Consider the following 18,987-nt stretch of genomic DNA (forward strand, 5'->3'; position numbering starts at 1 on the left):
ATTTTGGTGTCGAAACTCGGAGAGAGCCTAAACTGGATTTGACATGCATTTGTCGCGAGCATGGCTTCTGGTCTCAGTGCCACGGGATGGCTCGAGAGAAAAAGAAAGTAGGTGTGCCATTATTGAAGGTTTGCCAACAGACTGATTGTGTTTGAGTGTGTATGAGAGTTGCGAAGAAAACTAACTTCTTAACCAAATAATTGTGCACCAAGAGGAACGTTAGTTTGGTTAGGTTAATTTTTTTTTTTTTTCATGCCGCGAGTGAACAAAGAGTTACACTTCAACGTGATTTTGCGTGTATTTTCCTAGAAAGTAAATGAAATTATAATAGAAATTAAAACGAGAAATTGAATGTAATAATTTCATGATGAAGTCAAGATTACTAACGTTTACAAAAGTAAATTTAGGCTGATGAGCCGAGCTACATGACTTAAAAAGCAAATAGACTTGAAAATGTAAAGTAGTAAGCTCCAGAAAGATTTAGGCCATGTTAATTAATAGACAGCTGATATCACTGGTATCTAACTAGACTCAAATGGAAAACATTCCACCAAATAGTGATCGGGGTGGTTGGAATTGCATCTCAACCGAATCATACCACGGGGTCAAAGCTGTAAAAAAAATTCGATCTTAGGGATTATAGGCATTATTTGCTTCAAAGAAAGGCTTTGAGATTGTAGCTAAATAGCTAAAGGTTTTGCTGAAGAGCAATTGAGTTTGCGCTGGAGAGAAGTTAGGTTGATTGAATAACCACTCAAGGTCTTGTATGATCTTATAGATTTAATTTAATGAAGGTCTAAGCTTGAAGGCCTCTGCCTCTATTATAGACAGTTGAGAAGGAGCAATATGGATCTTATCGTTGAGCAAGGGTAGATCGGCCATTTGGCTATCACTTACTGCAATTTGTGATTGGTGGCCTTCAGCTTTGTCCTATGGAGTTTCGCACGAATTATTGCAGTAACATCAACCTGTCAGACAATGTGTTCATTGACATTTAAGGAGGTGAGATATTTTCAGGTTTAGTTGTCCGCATGGTAGACGTGCTTCGCGGAGCACCATGTCTGAGCCTTTTAACAGGTTGAGGTGAAATGAGCTGGTCGTCTGAGTGCTAAGATAAGATCCTAGATTGTGCTTAGAAGTTAGTGGGCCAGAATCGTGCGATTATGTAAATAAAAATAGATTTGCCTAAGAGTAAGCCTTATTTTTCTTCATGGCCCAAATACATTCAGGAGAAATTATTATGTTGTACAGTACTATCACATCAGTATATGATACTTCCATTTAAAATTTAACATGTGTTCAATTATTATACAACTAGACTTAAAACTTAAAATTAACATAAAAATGAAATTAAAGGAAACCAAAACTGCGGCAAACTCGCATTCTTCCTCCTACCCTACACTCTCTTTCTTCTTTCTCTACCACATTTCTCTACCACCTTAGGTGGCATCTGATGTGGACAACCACATCATTTGAAAATTTTACAAAACCTAAGGAAAGGAAGGAGAAAGACTCCTCGTATACCACAATCATAATTTAATTAACTAGTTTTTCTTAATTATTTGTTTATTAAATAATAAATTAAATTTAAAAAATCTGATTAATTCAAATGATGTGGTTATCCACATCAAATGTCACCTAAAGTGGTATGAAAATGTGGTACAAAAACATGGTATGAATAACATTACTTCTCTGATGCATTGACCCTCGCACACTTGTTCGCCATGGACGAGACCTTTGCTAGACCCGCCGAGGCTGCACCCGGACGGAAACCCATGTCGTCTATTGATTTCCTTCAGAGGTTGTTGTTTGATTCAAAAACACGATGTTTGATTTTGGTTTCTGTACTTTTGCATATGAAGGTTTGATTTTGGTTCCTCTACTTTTGCATCTGAAGGTTTGATTTTTTGCCGTCCGATCGGGACTCGAGAACAGTCTCCCGATTCTAAAATATGGCGCCAACGCCGGCAGCCATGGTTGCTGAATTTTTTTTCATTTTCCTCTTTTAAATTTTTTATGTTTTAAGAATTAAATAGATATTTAATCCAACTGTAAATAAGTTGTATATATGACAGATTTTGGGTAGAAGTATCACCGTTGACGTGGTGATACGGTATCACTCTATAATTTCTCCACATTCAACCAAAAATGAGCTAACAACAAATTGACCTTTTTGATTTAGACTTAGTCAACGCACAAAATTTTTAGAGAAAATTCTAGCTTATTTTTGTGTTAGTTAATGTCTATTGAATTTAGGTTTTTTAGCTAAAATGGTATCTGAGATTTGCATAACTCCTCATTTTGGTCCCTGAGATTTCAAATCAATAGAAGTGGTCCCTGAAATTGTCCACCATACATCACTTTGGTCATTCCGTTAAAAACTCCGTTAAGTGTCCCGGAGCTCTTGGCCGGAAGTTTGGGCAATTTTCAAAACTTCGTAACTCAATCGTTTCTTAACCAAATTCGACCCATAATATATCAAAATGAAGATAGGAAAGTGTAGAATAAGATTATACTGATTTGGAAGCCCAATGGTTACCCGAGATGGTCAGAAAATAGCCTTAAAGTTGACTGGTCCGAGGGAAAACTGGAAAACTCGTCGGAAACTGGGTAAACTTTAAACGTTCATAACTTCTTCAATACTCAACAACATCAAGTGATTCAAAAACAAAAATCATACTTCTCGACGAGACGAAGAGAATGATACCTTTTTGGATGGCTAACTCGCCGTGGTTTGGCCGAAAAATGGCTCGAAAGTGGCTAAGACAGCCATTTTTCGAGCTGTTTTTCGGCCAAACCATAGCGAGTTAGCCGTCAAAAAGGTACTATTATCTTCGTATCATCAAGAAGTATGATTTTCATTTTTGAATGACTTAATTTCGTTGAGCATTGAAGAAGTTATGAACGTTTAAAGTTTACCCAGTTTCCGACGAGTTTTCCAGTTTTCCCTCGGACCAGTCAACTTTGATGCTATTTTCCGACCATCTTCTGCAACCATTGGGCTTCCAAATAGGAATAATCTTATTCTATACTTTCCTATCTTCATTTTGATATATTATGGGTCGAATTTGGTTAAGAAACGATTAAGTTACGAAGCTTTGAAAATTGCCCAAACTTCCGGCCAAGAGCTCCGGGACACTTAATAGAGTTTTCAACCAAATTTCTTGGATGGTGATGTGGAAGCTGAGGAAGCAACGCAAGTGGACTTTGTCGCCGTCGAGGAGGACGAACCAGAGGGCAAACAAGATCAACTTAAAGCCGCCCTTGCTGAGTTGTTTCCCCACTCATCTACCAATGCCCTTCAGCATCTGAAGCCGTTGTATGTTACGGTTTATATTGAAGGATACCCGGTTTCCAAAGTGTTCGTCGATTGCGACGCAACAGTCAACATCATGCCCGTATCCATCATGTAAGCACTACGACGTTCCAACGACGAACTCATCCCGTCCAGGGCAACCATGAGTAGCTTTGTCAGAGACAAGTCTTAGACAAAGGTTGTGATTCCCCTCGAGGTGAACGTGTCGGTCGTAACCACATGACCGTATTTTTTATAATCAATTCCAAAAATGAGTATAATGCACTACTCGGCCGTGATTAGATCCATCAAACAGGATGTATTCCTTCGTCGTTATACCAAGTCATTGTCTTCTGAGACGGTGAATCAGTTTTAGTTCACCCGGTCGATAATCAACCGTTTGCGGCGAATATGATTCAGGCTCGATACTATGATGATCACGTCGGATACATCACTCTCCAAGGCTTTAATGAGGAAGGACGGCCGACTCGGATATCAGTATAAAAGACCATTGAGGTAGGTGCCGAGACTGTGCACCAGGATTTGGTGAGACTTGGGTTGGCCAATCTGATGACCAACAATGATGTCTGAATCTGAACACGAAAGGCGTTGAGTCGCGGTTTCATCAACCATGGAACGACTGCTGGCCCATTGGTACGCCATATCAAAGCATCCCAATTTAGGTGTAAACTTAGTGGAGTTTCTTGTCGAAGAAGAAAATAGTCCGTCTCTGTCGTTCGATAATGTTCGAGCTGCTCCAGCCGAGCTGGAAGATAGTCGGCCCCAAGTCAAAGATCCTTTGCAGGAAATTAATGTTGGGATGGCCGATGACCAACGGCCTTTATTCATTAGTGCCTTGCTACCCCAACCTATGAAAGCCGAACTTTGTGCCTTACTTCTGGAGTCTAAAGATTGTTTTGCTTGGAGCTATCATGAGATGCCTGGTTTGGATCGAATGCACGTTGAACATGAGTTACGCATTAAATCTGGGTGTAAACCATTCCATCAACCACCTCGACGATTCTCAACCGAAGTACAACTCGGCATCAAGGATGAACTTGTTCGACTCCTGAAAGCCGGGTTCATTCGAACAGCTCGATACGTTGAATAGTTGACCAATATCGTCCCTGTTTTAAAGAAAAGTGGTGCGTTACGTATTTGTATCGATTTTCGCAATCTAAATCTGGCAACTCCGAAAGATGAGTATCCCATGCCGTTTTGTTAATCGACACCGTGGTAAATCATGCAATATTATCTTTTATGGATGGACATGCCGATTACAACCAGATTTTCATCGCTGAAGCCGATGTTCACAAGACCACTTTTCGTTGCCTGGGGGCACTCGGCACATACGAATGAGTTGTCATGCCATTCGACCTCAAGAACGCTGGAGCCACGTACTAACGAGCAATGAATGCCATATTTCATGATTTAATTGGAACCATCGTCGAAGTTTACATTGACGATCTTGTCATCAAATCAAAAACGCCGGTAAATATATATGGATGATCTCCGACAAGCTTTCCTACGCATGCGGCAGCACAACCTCAAAATGAATCCTGCCAAATGTACCTTCGGTGTGTCAGCCGGTAATTTTTTAGGATTCCTCATGCATCACCGTGGGATTGAGGTCGACGAGAATAAAGCATATGCAATCATCGATGCCCCACCCCCTACGACAAAAAAATAACTACAATCGTTGGTCGGCAAGACTAATTTCCTTCGCTGATTCATTGCTAATTCGGCAGGGAAAATGCGAGCCTTTTCTACACTTTTAAAGCTCAAGGATTCTGACCATCTCGAGTGGCGGAGTGAACATCAAGCGACTTTTACACAAATCAAGGTTTCTCTCACGACCCCAATCGTTCTTATGCCACCTTGTCGAGGCAAACCCCTTAAGTTATACATCTCCGCGGCCGAAAAGTCTATTGGTTTCCTCCTTGCTCAAGACAATGATGTTGGGTGCGAACATGCCATTTTTTACCTTAGTCGGCATCTAAATCCACCAAAGATCAATTATTCCGCCGTCAAGAAACTTTGCCTTGCATTATTTTTTGCTGCATCAAAAATTAAGCATGACATGCTCCCGTCGGTCACACAAGTTATCGCCTAGACTAACGTCATTCACTACATGCTCACTCGGCCAATAGTGAAAGGCCGAATTGGGAAGTGAACAATGGCGTTATCCGAATTTAGCTTGCAATATGTGCCTCATAAGGCTGTCAAAGGCCAAGCCCTGGTTGATTTCCTCGCCCAATACCCTTCCCCATATGGCTTCGGAGAGAACAACGTCGAAATAGGCATGGTGGAAAAACGTGATAATTACTGGATAATGTACTTTGATGGTTCTAGTACTTTCGCTTCAGTCGGTGTTGGGATAGTTATTCAATCCCCAACCCACGATCGTTGGTATTTTTCTTTAAAGCTTGATTTTGATTGTACCAATAATCAGGCCGAATACGAAGCCCTTGTAATCGACCTTGGCGTCCTTCATGACTTACGGGTGACCCGTGCCCTCATCTTCGGCTATTCTGAACTTGTAATTAACTAACTTAATGGTTTTTTTTAATGCATGAGTTGCACTCTGGCACCCTACCACATGGTTGCCAGCTATTTGGCCGAGTCCTTCAACTGTATTACATTTGAACACATTTCCTGAATTTATAACACTGATGCGGACGAATTGGCTCAAATCGCATCTGGAACGCAACTCTTGGGGGGTAAGCTAGGCTGGGAAATACTTGTGTTGTAATGATCGTACCCGGCCTTGGTTAATCAGCAAGTCATTCGACCCGATAATGTGATACGCACACGAGTCATGTCCTTGCCTTCGTTATTGGAACGTTAAGACCCTATAGACGTTTGTGATGTCAAGGCAATACCAGATGACTGGAGGAAGTCCATTATACGGTATCTTGATAATCCAAATGGCAAACACGACCGCAAGACAAGGATTCATGCCACGAACCATGTCGTGTATCAAAACGAACTATACCGAAAAGGTGAAGATGGTCTATTATTGTTATGCCTCGGCCCCCAAGAGGCTTCTCAAGCAATCACAGAAGTTCATGAAGGAATGTGTGGAGCTTATCAATCCGGACGGAATATGCGGTGGTTGCTTCGACGACACGGCTATTTTTGGCCGAGTATATTGAAGGATTGTATCAAGTTCGCATAAGGTTGTGTACAGTGCCAGATTTATGGTCATATACAAAGGGTCTTGGCCGAGGCATTACACTCGGTCACTAAGCCATGACCATTTAAAGGATGGGCTATAGACATAATCGGCAAAATTACACCATCTTATAGGTCTGCCAAGCATGCATGGATACTTGTGGCAACCGATTACTTCATTAAGTGGGTCGAAGCAAAATCATATGTCGAATAAACATCCAAAGAGGTTTGCAACTTTGTGGAAGAACACATTGTGACCAGATTTGGCATGCCAGAAACGATCATAACTAATAATGGCATAATCTTTACAGCTGAGAGGTTCAAGGAGTATACGGTAAGCTTAAAAATTCAGCTTGAACAGTCTACGCCATATTACCCACAAGGAAATGGGCAGGCTGAAGCAAGCAATAAGGTTTTGATCGGAATTCTTGAGAAAATAATAAAGGAAATGCCTGGCATGTGGCATTTAAAGCTAAACAAGGCTCTATGGGCGTATAAGACTTCACTCAGATTGGTAACTGGAACGACCCCGTACGCGTTAACCTATGAGCACGATGTGATGCTACGAGTTAAGCATAAATTCGTTGCAAATAATTGAACAAAGTAGTTTGTTTAGCGCCGAATACAGTCAGTCCATGAGACAAGAGTTAGAGGATTTGGAGGAGGCGCGACTTGACGCTTATAACTTACTAGTAGCATAGAAAAAGATTACCGAGCGAGCCTTTAATCAACGAGTTAGACAGAAAGCATTCACCAAGGGAGAATTAGTTTGGCAAACGGTATTGCCTATGGGAATTAAAGATCCTAGGTTAGGCAAATGGTCACCAAATTGGGAAGGACCGTTCATCGTCCATAAAGTCCTCGACAAATGGGCATATCACCTCAAAGATCGAACCGGCGCAATTCACAAGCTACTAATCAATGGGAAATTTTTAAAGAAATACTATCTGACTACTTGGGAGACGCAAGAATAAAAATTAATTTCATTAAAAATTCACAGGTTACATAAGTTAGTCGATCAGTTTACAACTAGATGACGCTATGGTGATGAAGGAATGAGAGATTCAAGAACGGCCTTTAACTCCAACCACTTCACCTCGCCCATGGTGATCTCAGCTTGCCGATTCCTCTTATCCATCTTCAGTTGCTTGGTACGTTTCACGCAAGCCACATATTCAGTTAAGCAGGACTTACCACTTGATTCAAATTCCTTTACAAGCTCGGAGACAATTACTGACCTTTGGTATTGGAGTTCGGCAATCTGGCGGTCGAGGTCAGCCAGTGTCTCTTTTCTTGCCTTCAACACTTCGATCTTTGGATGAAGGGCCTCCTGAGCAACCGTTGCGATTTTCAAGTCATCTTTAGCACGAAGTGCTCGCTCAAAGACATTGAAGTATTCTCGAGTTCGTTCCAGGATGGAAGATGCTCGAGTGACAGTTTCGGTGCTCAATTGACCCTCAGCTGCAAGATCGTTCAGGCATTTCCCCACAGAGTCGAGACCTTTGCATTCGAGGACTCGTGAAGCTGAGAGAGACATGAGATCCTGGAGTTTAACCAGGATGTTCGACTCGACCGTCGATACAGATGGCCCGATTGTAGCCGCCGAATGACCGACTGCTCCTGAAGTGTTCGAAAGAAGAGCGTCGAGTTCGACCTCCCATGAAGGCTGCACATGAAGAAAATTTAGGCAAAAGAGAGTAAAAAAAAGGATATAGCAGAGAAGTTGTTTTAAACCTGCCAAGAGGAGACTTCAGCCATGTCTCCTGGTTCATTGCTCGAACCTAGAGAGCTTAATGGCCAAGCTCAGTGTTTTAGGCTGCTTCTCAATTCACACGGCCGATAAAGGTTATCTACATTTGACGGCCACTGAGGTGGCTAGGAGATATAGATAACGCCCTTCAGCGCGTAAATTTTTTTATGAAATGAGAACGTGGCCACCTGACAGTTAATATTTTTTCTGGTTTAGAATTCTAAGGCAGAAGATTGATTGAAAGAACAACGATAAGGGTGCTTATGTAGGCAGAAGTAGCTTCTTGAGGAAGGATGCCGAGGTCTTGATCCTATGAATGAATCGGCATTTCCGTCGTTGCTTCAGGATCTACGGCAAGACCTTTTCCATGATCGGCTACAAGAGGGTCAATCTGGTCGATCGCTTCAACCACATGAGGAGGATTGGTGAGAATGGGATTAGTTGGTCGAGGGCGACGCTCCAGCGGACTTTCGTCACTCTCATCGTTTTAGAATAAAAGTTGTTAGCAATTTTGAATTTATTGAAAGAAGGAAATTACCAACCGCATAATTATACCTCCTCCAAGATGATTGATGATCATCTTGGATTCTTGGAGGGAGTTTTCTTCGCCACTGGGGTCACATCCTCCAAGACAGCGGCAACAACCGGCTCCGGAGTTACCGTTTCCTCGACTAGTGGAGAAATAGCTGGCTCGGTCGGCGTCGGAGCTGTCGGTTCCTCGACCAGCGAGGCAGCTGCTGGTTCGACCATGACTTGAGGGTCGGGTCGAGCTTCAAATACCTAGCCAGTTGGAGCTAGTTGCACGACCATTAAGGTGCGTACGACAGGGATAGAAGGAGAAGCATCAGGAGTGGTCATTCCTGTCGTCTGGCTAGAGACAACATGAATTTTTCGTTCCCCTTTCTTTGCTAATTTTTTGACATGTTTTGAAGGACGATGAGCTGCACCTGCCGTTTCAGTTTCTTGACAAGGTCGTTTGCTTGGCTTGGAGGAATGAATCAATTTTTTCTTGGCCGCGGCTGAAGCCACCACTTCTACCTTTTTCGGCGCTTGGCTACCTAAGAAAGTGAAACCAAGTCAATAAATAAATAAAATTTGAAAAAATGGTGAAAAAAAAACTAAGGTAAAAGGTAGCCATATACCTTAGGTCGTTTCTTTAGGTTGGGGAGCAGGAACTTTGTTGGGTCGGTCTCTAAAGATCTTGTTGATGACTTCTTCGACCAGAAAGTCTTAGGTATACTCTTCCCACCAATCACCGAAAGTGTCAGTGCTAAGAGATTTTGGAACAATCAGTCGAAGGCGGAACTTCTGGCATCATTCCTGAAACTCCATTTTGACGTTCTTGCATTCTTTCTCCAAGGAACCAGAGACCCGTCCTCGGCTCAGGAGAGAGCAAGAGGTGAGAAGAGGTATCGGGCAACCTTGGAGATAGCCAAGCTGTCGGGCAGTAAAGTTTGGGTGGTATACCTCCCAGCTTGCTCGGTGAGCGTCACAGCCGAGAGGAAGGTCGCATGTAAGCACGAACGATCCCCAGGATTGACGGAGATCAGTGTCTTCGTCTGCATTCCATGCTGATGAAGGGAGTTTGATCGATGGAGGGTATTCTCGACGACGGCAGATCAAGAACTCGTCGTCGAAAAGAACATCGAGGTTAAAGAAATACTTGAACACTTATTCGGCCTTGTGAGGGGACAATGGTCGAGAGGCCAATTAGAGACCGAGCGCTTCAGTAGGCGAGAAGTTAGCAATCTCTGGCCGAATGGTGACAAAGTAGACTTGCAGCCATAGTTGGAAGACCCAGAGGGGGCCGTTCTGGTGCGAGTCGATCTTGTGGAAAGTCATCTCGGCCAAGCAGCGTAGGAAATTGGTGAGAATGGCTGGGCTAAGTGCCAGGGTGTGACCGCTAGCCAGGGCTTCTGCTACCGGCATGTTTTCGACCAAACATTTGTTGGACTTGGTACAACAAACAAATTTGTTATACCAATAAAAGAGGAAAGCTTCGTGTTCTCCTTCACGTAGGTTTTCCTCTCCTCGGCCAGCAAAGTAGAGGTAGACGGTGTTGTAGTTGAAAAAGTTCTTGTGAAGTTTTTGAACTTCTTCTTTCGAGGGTGCTTGACCTTCTCCGCTCAGCATTTTGAGGGCCCGTTTGTCAAAGAGCGTCTTCAGGTTGAGGTTCGACTGGTACCCAGAGAAGGCAATGTCGATTGGGATGCCAGAAGGGGAAGTCCCCAAGATAGCAGTAACGTCGAAGATGGTGAGACCAACAGGGCCGAAAGGGAGGATCATGGTGTTGGTGGCCGAGCACCAGAAGCTTGAGGCGGTGATGAGAAGCTCATTGTCCATGACAATATCTACAAATGAAAAATGAATGGCGTCGTAAATGCCTAGGGCCTTCTATTGTTCGCCTAAGATCTTTTCCATTCGAGCAACCCAGGCTGCCGAGGTTGTAGTGGTTGAGGGCCAGGAGCCTTGGGGTCTTGTTAAATCCCATTTCGACCATTCAAACCCTTGCAGTAAATATTTTAGGCATTCGACTTTGAAAAGTCCGGTGATGGATGTTGGCACTGCCTCCTTGAAAAGTGGGCCAAGGATCTGGTGGGTGGTGCTCATATCGCTTTCAAAGCGTATAGTCTTGATTGAGCATCGGTCGATGATCTTCTCACATTTGTTGCATTCCTTGGAGAGTTTGGAGGTGAAGGAGGCCATTGGAAAAGGTTTTGAAGTTTTCCGAGTAGAGAATGCTGAGTTTTTTCTAGGGATATGAAGGAAAATAGCATAAAAAATTCAGGAATTTTGGAGGCGTAAAATTCAAATGAAGAAGACAGAGGTATTTATAGGCGCCTTGAATGAAGATCAATCGTTTTGAAATTCAAATAAAGGGTAAAATCGGCCGGAGAATTCTCTTATCCTTGTGAATATTCAGAGAATCCATGTGAAGGGACAAAGGTTTTCGTGGTTTGAAGACGCATGTTGACGTGTGGCGGCGAATTTTATGGAGAAATGACGTTTCAATGTTCGCACAATTTCGAGGGTATTTAAAAGTTTGCGGATCGAGGTGGCATGGTTTCGTTTGGGGGCAGGTTCATGATACGACGGTTCAGTAAGCCGCACACCTCAGACGTTATTATTAAGGGGTAGTCGTGTTAGAAGGCGCCGCGTGGTGAAATGGTTGACAGGATTAAGATCGTGTAATCATGCTTCATAAATGCATATTAGGATATGGAATATTTGGAGTTTAGGTTCACTTCTTTAAGGTCAGAAATCAGCCAGAGATTTCAGACTGAAGACCTCATAACCGAGGGGGCAATGTTTGGGCTCAAAATATTAGTTTAGGCCGAGGTGGGAATTATTCTCGGCCCGGAAGTGGGTTGTTTAGTTCATGGGCCGTTTAGTCAAAGTCGGCCGAGTTTTATCACGAGATGTATGGACATGTAATTAGATCCTAATGCAATAAGGAGTCTCAGCAGGATGAGGACGCTGACAACCTGGAGATGAATACAGTCTAATAAAAGGTTGAGTTCAGAGTCCTAATGAAAGTAGGATTGGCCAAGATAGAATTGGATTGGAATGAGGAGTCCTAATCCCAGTATGGTTTTAACTCGATTAAAGGAGGGTCTGCTGCTATAAATAGATGAGGCTGTGCATTATTGAAAACCCCTCCAACTTCAACAAATAAATCTGCCATGCGCAAACTCTCTCAACAACCTTGAGATTTTTCTTTTCTTTTTTTCCGCCAACACATCTTTAGTTTGGATAAACAGCACTGTAGAGGCAACCGGTGATATCTTTAGTTGGCATAAACGGCACTGTCACCGTAGAATCAGCCGATCTCGGAACACCTTCAGTTGGCATAAACAGCACTGCGTCGAGGTCGGCTGGTTAACTATCTAAGTCTCGGTCGAGAAGGACTTTCGAGTCTTTATTGGCAGATGTCTTCTCATTAGCCTTCTCGGTGAAGTGAGGTGTTACAGCTTATTGGGCTCGGCATGTTGAATGCCGAGTTATTTTATGATTGGATACTCGCAAATAGGATTTAGAGTTTGGCATTCTGACGGCCGAACCATATTCACCATCAAGACTTATATCTGCTTTGAGTATTTGTGCCATTATACCCTAGTATAGATTCGGCATGAGTTCACTCTTACGAACACTAGCACCGTGATCAAATCCGATGCCGACAGCCCGTGAACTTCGTAGAAATAGCAGCCTTGTCTTCAGGCTCTAGAACCCAAAGGTCGAGAATTGTTCATTCCTCGGCCACAATCGCAAGACACAGAAGTCAGCCGTGCACCCAACGCGACATCAACAAATTTTACTCACCGACCGAGCTCGGCTGACGAGTTGGCATGCCCCGCTCACAACCGAAGGACGTAGTTAGCTCATTAGTTACTTGGCATGCGCGCCACGTAGGCTTGGTAGTTTTTAGGGTCAACAACAACACACTCATTCCATCATATGAATGAGGTATAGTGTGTTAAGTTCTTTAAATTATGCCCAATTAGTTGGCCTATTTAATTTAGATCATGAGATATCCAATCAACTAAGTTAGGTTTCCATTCAGCTGATTTATTAGTTATGTTAGCTGATTTATTAGTTATGTTAGCTTTAATTGGTACCACTTAGGTTGATTAATTATCTCTTAGGTGTGCACACTCCATTTTATGAAATTTTATTTCATATGAAAGTAGTTGTTTTCGAATGTTAAGTTTGCAAAACATATGTTAGGACTTATTCAACAATTTGCTAACACTTGGAAAGTAGACTTCCCCCACATTTAAAGTATTTACAAGAATGTCTCTAACTTTTTCATACCTGGAAAATTACTCATTGCAATATATGACATCTCGATTGTTCTTTTCAGTAAACAAATTACTTTTTCATTCTTCTTAAGTAAATCTCATATCTCAAAGATAGGTAAGCTAACCCATAATTCTTCCATAATTTTGGTTAATTTTAATCTTATCGTTAAATCGACCATAGTTTATACTTTAAAGAGTAGGAAACGGTTAAGAGATAAATTCTATCTATCTTCTTAGGCTTTAATGCCTCACTATTTAGTTCTAGGCAAAGCACTTCTTGACTTTCATCCTTTAGCCTACTTTCAAATGGTCATGGGTCTAGAACCCTCACAAAGGAATGTCATCTCCTTTTGATTATAGGCTTTGGCCTGTCAAAGTGATTAATTATGCGAAGTATTCCCATACTTGATGTTTCTTTATTTCCCTTAGCATAGGCCTTGATCCCCACAATTTCATAGTCATCTTACTAAGAGGAAAGCAACTCCACCCAAAATTTGAAAGAATTTGGTCAACATGTCTCGAAACGTTCTAAATACTAAAATTAGTACTACGGGAGACTTAAGTGAAGTCTAGTGGGCCTACATTGGTTAGAGAGTGACTTGAACATAGGTGATATGATTATTACCTTGATTTCTTATATTGGTATCATTCGTGAATATGACTTGGTTTATAATGTGATTTTTATTGAAATGTGATTTTATATATTTAGACAAAGACCCATGTTTATTAAATATGATTTGGCTTGTGTACTGATGATGGTTGTGATATATGTGGGTTTAATTATTATTTTAGTCATGTGAATGATGTGTATAATTATTTTATGACAATGCGATCTTAGAATCATATTAGAAGTATTCTGTAGAACTTATATACTTGTGGGACATATTAGTTGGTGGCCATGAGAAGTTGATGGTGTAGGTGACTACGTTATAACTCATAGGGGTTGAGGTATTGATAGGTTGTGTGTTGAATTTACTGCACCATGTAGCAGGGGTACATGGATGGTCTTGCTTGGTATATCCACGTTGGGGGACCATACGTATTTCAGGGGTGATCATGCTTGGTATATCCGCGTTGGGAGACCATACATATTCTAAGAGTGATCATGCTTGGTATATCCATGTCGGGGGACTGTTAGGGGTGACCATGTTTGGTATATCCGCGTTGGGTGATCACTGCCTATGTTATTAGACTATGCATATAGTTATGCTTGGTATATCCGTGTTGGGGGACCATACGCATTCTAGGAATGGTCATGCTTGGTATATCTGCGTTGGGTGATCACTACCTAGAGTTAGGATACAGTCCTGCTTGGTATATCTGCGTTGGGGGACTATTAGGGGTGATAAGGATTAGTTGTACTTGGTACATATGAAATAAGTGATCATAGTTTTGTTGGATTCTGTTGAGTGGTCCGGAATCCTTGCTCTTGCTCATTTCCATAAGGTTAGTCTAGAACCCTAGATTCGAGTGAGTGAGAATTACCCACAATAGACCTTGTGAAGATAAATTAGAATTACCATGTTTTTTACTTATAATCCAAGTAGGGAATTATATAGAGTTCATTAATTAAATTTGGGAAATTATATGTTATTTCATTGATTGATTAATGTAGTTAGATGTTAATATTGGGCATCTTTGATTTATGGAATTGATTAATTGACGTGATTGTGGAAGAACGTTGGGTATGATTGAGATTATTATGATTAGATTAGTTGATCATTGTGACTTGAGAATAATATTGTGCTTCGTTGGTTCTTGGATTTGTTACATACTCTGAATTGCGGTATTATGTGAAGCATAGTGATTTATATGATGGATGAATTGGAAAGCATCTATGTGAGAATGGCTTACATGCGTGCATGGAAAGGTGGTAATTGTTGTTTGGCGTAAGGTTGATGTGTAGTGTGGTACTCTATGACTTTTGCTAGAAGTATTTTACGAAAAGATAAGAGTTTGACGAATGGTGAACTACGAATGGCTTGATCCCTATTGAGAGTACGTAGGCAGTCTAATGAGGAGGTTAGATGCAGCCAAAAAGTATATGAAAAATTACTACGCCATTTGGACCTTGAGTGGTGCTTTATTCATATCCCAGAGGTGGGGTATGCTAGATATACGAATACTAGATGTTGTCACATATCGATCCTGGATGTATGTCAGGATCGAGGCATGACAGTAATGGTGACAACGGAGGTACAAGTTGTGGTGGTCATGCTGAGATGGTGATGGTAATTTTAGTTGCGGCGATGGTGAGACAGTGAAGGTGGTGGTGGCTATGGTGGCAAGAGTGATGTTGGTTGAGGATATGGTAGTGGCCATGGTGGTGAGAATGATGTTGGTTGAGGATATGGTAGTGGCGACGGTGGTGGGAGGTGGTGGTGTCAAAAAATGGTGGTTGTGGTAGTGGTGGCAGGATGGTGAGACGATGGAGAATGTTGTTGTGGTGGTGGTGGCAGCATTGGTGATGATAGTAGTGGTATACAAGATTTTTTTTATTATTAAGACTCTAACTTTGTTTTATAATGTATCTTTTTATTCTCTATTATTAAAAAAAAAACTATTTTTGTAAAACAGAGAAAACATCAATTTGATGTTCTACAAAACTTAGGGTAAATATTGTTTTCCGCGTTCTTCCTTTTCCAAGTATATTTTCACAAAACAGTCTACCGAACGTATCTTTCACCCGTTTTTATATCTAAAAAATGAAAACCTATTTTGCAAAAGGTATTCTCAAGTCCATTCCTGTAGACCAAACGCCTCCTTGAGGCTTAGTGTAAATAAAACAATGATACGATTGGGTTCGTTTCTTTTTAGCATGATTTCATTACTCAAAGGAGCTTACATCTGAGAAAAGTATAGGAGATAACCAACTAGCTAGGTTCTTCCTAAATCCACATAATTTCTAACGAATGAATCTTCCTAGCAATTGAATGAAGTTGCCCATCAACACTCATCGATTTAGTCATTCACGTTCCCTCTGAATACATGTAGTGTTTTGAAAAAAGCAGATAGATTGTTAATCTAGTGACAGAACCTTAGTCTCCGACTCTCTGGCATCTGCTTTGTTGATAAATGAAAAAAAAAAGGATAATCTATGAGAAAACAGGTCGAATTTGAGAAGGAAACTACTCCATCATCCAAGATTGCTTATAAGTCAATTGGAATCCATATCTTGTATGATGCAGCATATGAAATGAAGTTAAAGCCCACCAATCCAGATCTTTTTTCATTTAGCATTTAGCCTTTGGTTAATTTGTGGGGCAAAAACTTACCTACCTTCTGCTAGGCCCTTAGGCTTCCATGTACGCAAAATTAACCTAATATACAGGGTGTGCAAAGCTTGACCATTTTGAGCCCTTCACAAGCCCAAAAAAGCAATAGCCAATTCAAAAGATAGGATATATAACAAGCTAATATTTAACAATCTCCACTTCCTATTGGATACACTCAGTTAGAAAGCCCAATAGAAATCAAGCAAATATTTAACAATCTCCAAAATAATAAGAAAATTGCAGACATGGGTGTACTGGAGTTGACTAAAGGCTCTAGTGTCTGCCCTACGGCTGGGCACGAGTTGGGCCCAAATTTGGAGCGACAGGACTGGACCTGTATGAAAACAATGGGATGGGTCGAGACGAGTAATGGGATTTCAAATTTTGGAACCGGACCTAACCCCCAGGTCCATGGGTCCTCGGCACAAAAAGGTACGAACTGAAGCCTGAAGGTTGTGTTTCTCAGCAAATAAAAGAGAACCATACAAACGCATAGACCAAGATCCAAAGTATCAGATAAATCAATAACCCATAGATTCCAAACATCATTCAACCAAATTATGCATGGGTAATCTATGAATTATTACCCAATTTCTATCATGAATCCCACAACATCTTATTCTTCTTCTCCGGTGAAGTGACTTGGGAGAAATTGGCACCACTTCTTCTAGATTCTTTGGGGATGGGTTCTTTGTTGGGATTGAAGAAAAATGCCTTAATCCTATTGTCGTTCCCCAAACGTAATTGTTTGCGGCTGCTGCTTTTGGGAACCTGTTGCTTCGGTGATGTCGATGGTTTAATAAACCCAGGGCCAGGCCACTGTTACCCAATTGTCAGTTACTCATCAAAATTGATTAGCAGATGAGTAAGAATACGAAAAAGAAAAGTTCGAATCATCAAATTATTCGCTCACCAGTGCACACAAAGGAGATTCACAATAAACAGACATGTTGACCAACTTGAACTCTTGTTGTTGTCTTCTCGTGTTGATGGTTCAGGATTCTCGATGCCGATAGACTTGTCGTCGGCCATGGCAGTCCAGTCCTGGATTGTGGCGATGAGGTCGTCGATCGAGTCAAGAGTGATGCATAACCGGCCAAGTCGGACCAGATTGGGTGGTCAGCAGCCGAGTTAAGCCCATCGTCTTCTCCGATCTGGAGCTTCTGTGATGTCGACGCATTCAAGGGGTGGGAGGGAGAAGAGAACGAGAACACAGAAAGAAAGTAGGGGAAATCTGGGAGTGGGGGAAGAGAATTGAAAAGGTAAAGCAATTGTGAACGGGTCGGTTCAGGCCCCAGCATTCTAAAATTATGGAACCATCCTGCCCCTATAGATACCCTCTACCCGCCCCGCCCCGAATCAACAATACCCGCTCCGACCCGTGGTCTTGTACCCGTTTGCCCAGCCCTAGTCTGCCTCCATGTTTGAGCCTCATTCCTTGTAATTTCAATGAATATAGTGTAATTATCTTATCGTTATTAAAATACATATATATATATATATAATAAATCATCATAAACATTTCTAAATTCTTAAAAGAACAACTGAAACCAAACCAATCTCACAAGCTTCATTTTTTTGTTGTTGTTAATACTACAAGGTCAATTGCACTCTAACATTATCATGGAAAAATACAATATGTCAAAATGGACATGAAGCCAAACCTATGAAAAATGTGAGCCACAAAGTTCAAGTAATGCTTAAACTTAGCACCAACAATCTTAGTCAACAAACATATCAACGGAGTTGTTCTTAGTTGCAATCTTTTGAAAAAGAAAAATGCTTGGGAGACCATCTCTTTAAACTACATTTCGTAAATCACATAATGTGGCAATAAAATAAGAATTCATAATTTAATTTCTTTTTAAAGACCAAACCGTCAACAATTACATTATGTGGTTAAAAAAACATGGTTTGAAAAAATAATCTCTCTAACATTACCTTTGAAGAATTATCTGTACTTTAACTACAATGTCTATCATGCTGAACCTCCAAGATACTAGCAATTTGTCTATCATAATGAACCTCCACTTGGTTTACATCAACCCCAAAATAACTTATAAGTCCATCTAGCCATAACAAACACATTTTATGTGGTAGACAAAGCTAAATAAATTCCTTTATAGGCTATGCAGTAGACAATGCTACAGAGGACAAAAAAATGGACCTCTATAATAAGCACACTTTATGTTTTATGTAGTAGACCTTCTTTTATCTAAATTACCTGAATAATAACTCTAAGGTGTTTGTATAGTGGAAAGTGAACAAAGGTTTAGAACTCTCAACTCGAGCTTGAACTTCCATGAATTCATGTTTTTGGGTCACCATTATGTTTTAGCATACTGTTTGACTCAAGGGCCAGAAGTACATTGCTGCCTCTTTGTATTACCGTAGCTGCAAAGATTAGTCTACCCGATGTGTTGTGAAATACCTTCTATATTTGAAAAAAAAAAGGGTAAATTACACAGTAGCCCCTCAGGTTTTGAGGTCTATTACAACCTCATACAACAACTTTAAAACATTTCACTTTCATACCTCAAGTACTATTTTATTTCAATATAATACATCCGTTAGATTTTCCATCCATTAATCTGTTAAATGCTGACGTGGCTGCCACATTTGTGTCACGTGGCTGCCACATTTGTGTCACGTGGCTGCCAAATGTGTGCCATGTGGCAAAAAAAAAATAACTTT

General features: G+C 41.2%; 1 protein-coding gene and 2 long non-coding RNA genes across 4 annotated transcripts in view; 2 read left to right on the forward strand and 1 right to left on the reverse strand.

Moving 5' to 3' along the window:
- Nucleotides 1-18,987, forward strand: part of LOC126589598 (phenylalanine N-monooxygenase CYP79D16-like) — a 45,077-nt gene that overhangs the window by 2,922 nt on the left and 23,168 nt on the right. The window lies entirely within an intron of this gene.
- On the reverse strand, nt 16,734-17,355 carry LOC126589604 (uncharacterized). Its single transcript, XR_007611876.1, has 2 exons — nt 17,207-17,355; nt 16,734-17,112 (listed from the first exon to the last, which is right to left on the reverse strand). It is a non-coding gene; the product is annotated as an uncharacterized LOC126589604 (long non-coding RNA).
- LOC126589605 (uncharacterized) lies at nt 16,980-17,765 on the forward strand. Its single transcript, XR_007611877.1, has 2 exons — nt 16,980-17,125; nt 17,221-17,765. It is a non-coding gene; the product is annotated as an uncharacterized LOC126589605 (long non-coding RNA).

The sequence above is a fragment of the Malus sylvestris genome, chromosome 11 (genome assembly GCF_916048215.2).
Source record: "Malus sylvestris chromosome 11, drMalSylv7.2, whole genome shotgun sequence".
Taxonomy (NCBI): Eukaryota; Viridiplantae; Streptophyta; class Magnoliopsida; order Rosales; family Rosaceae; genus Malus; species Malus sylvestris.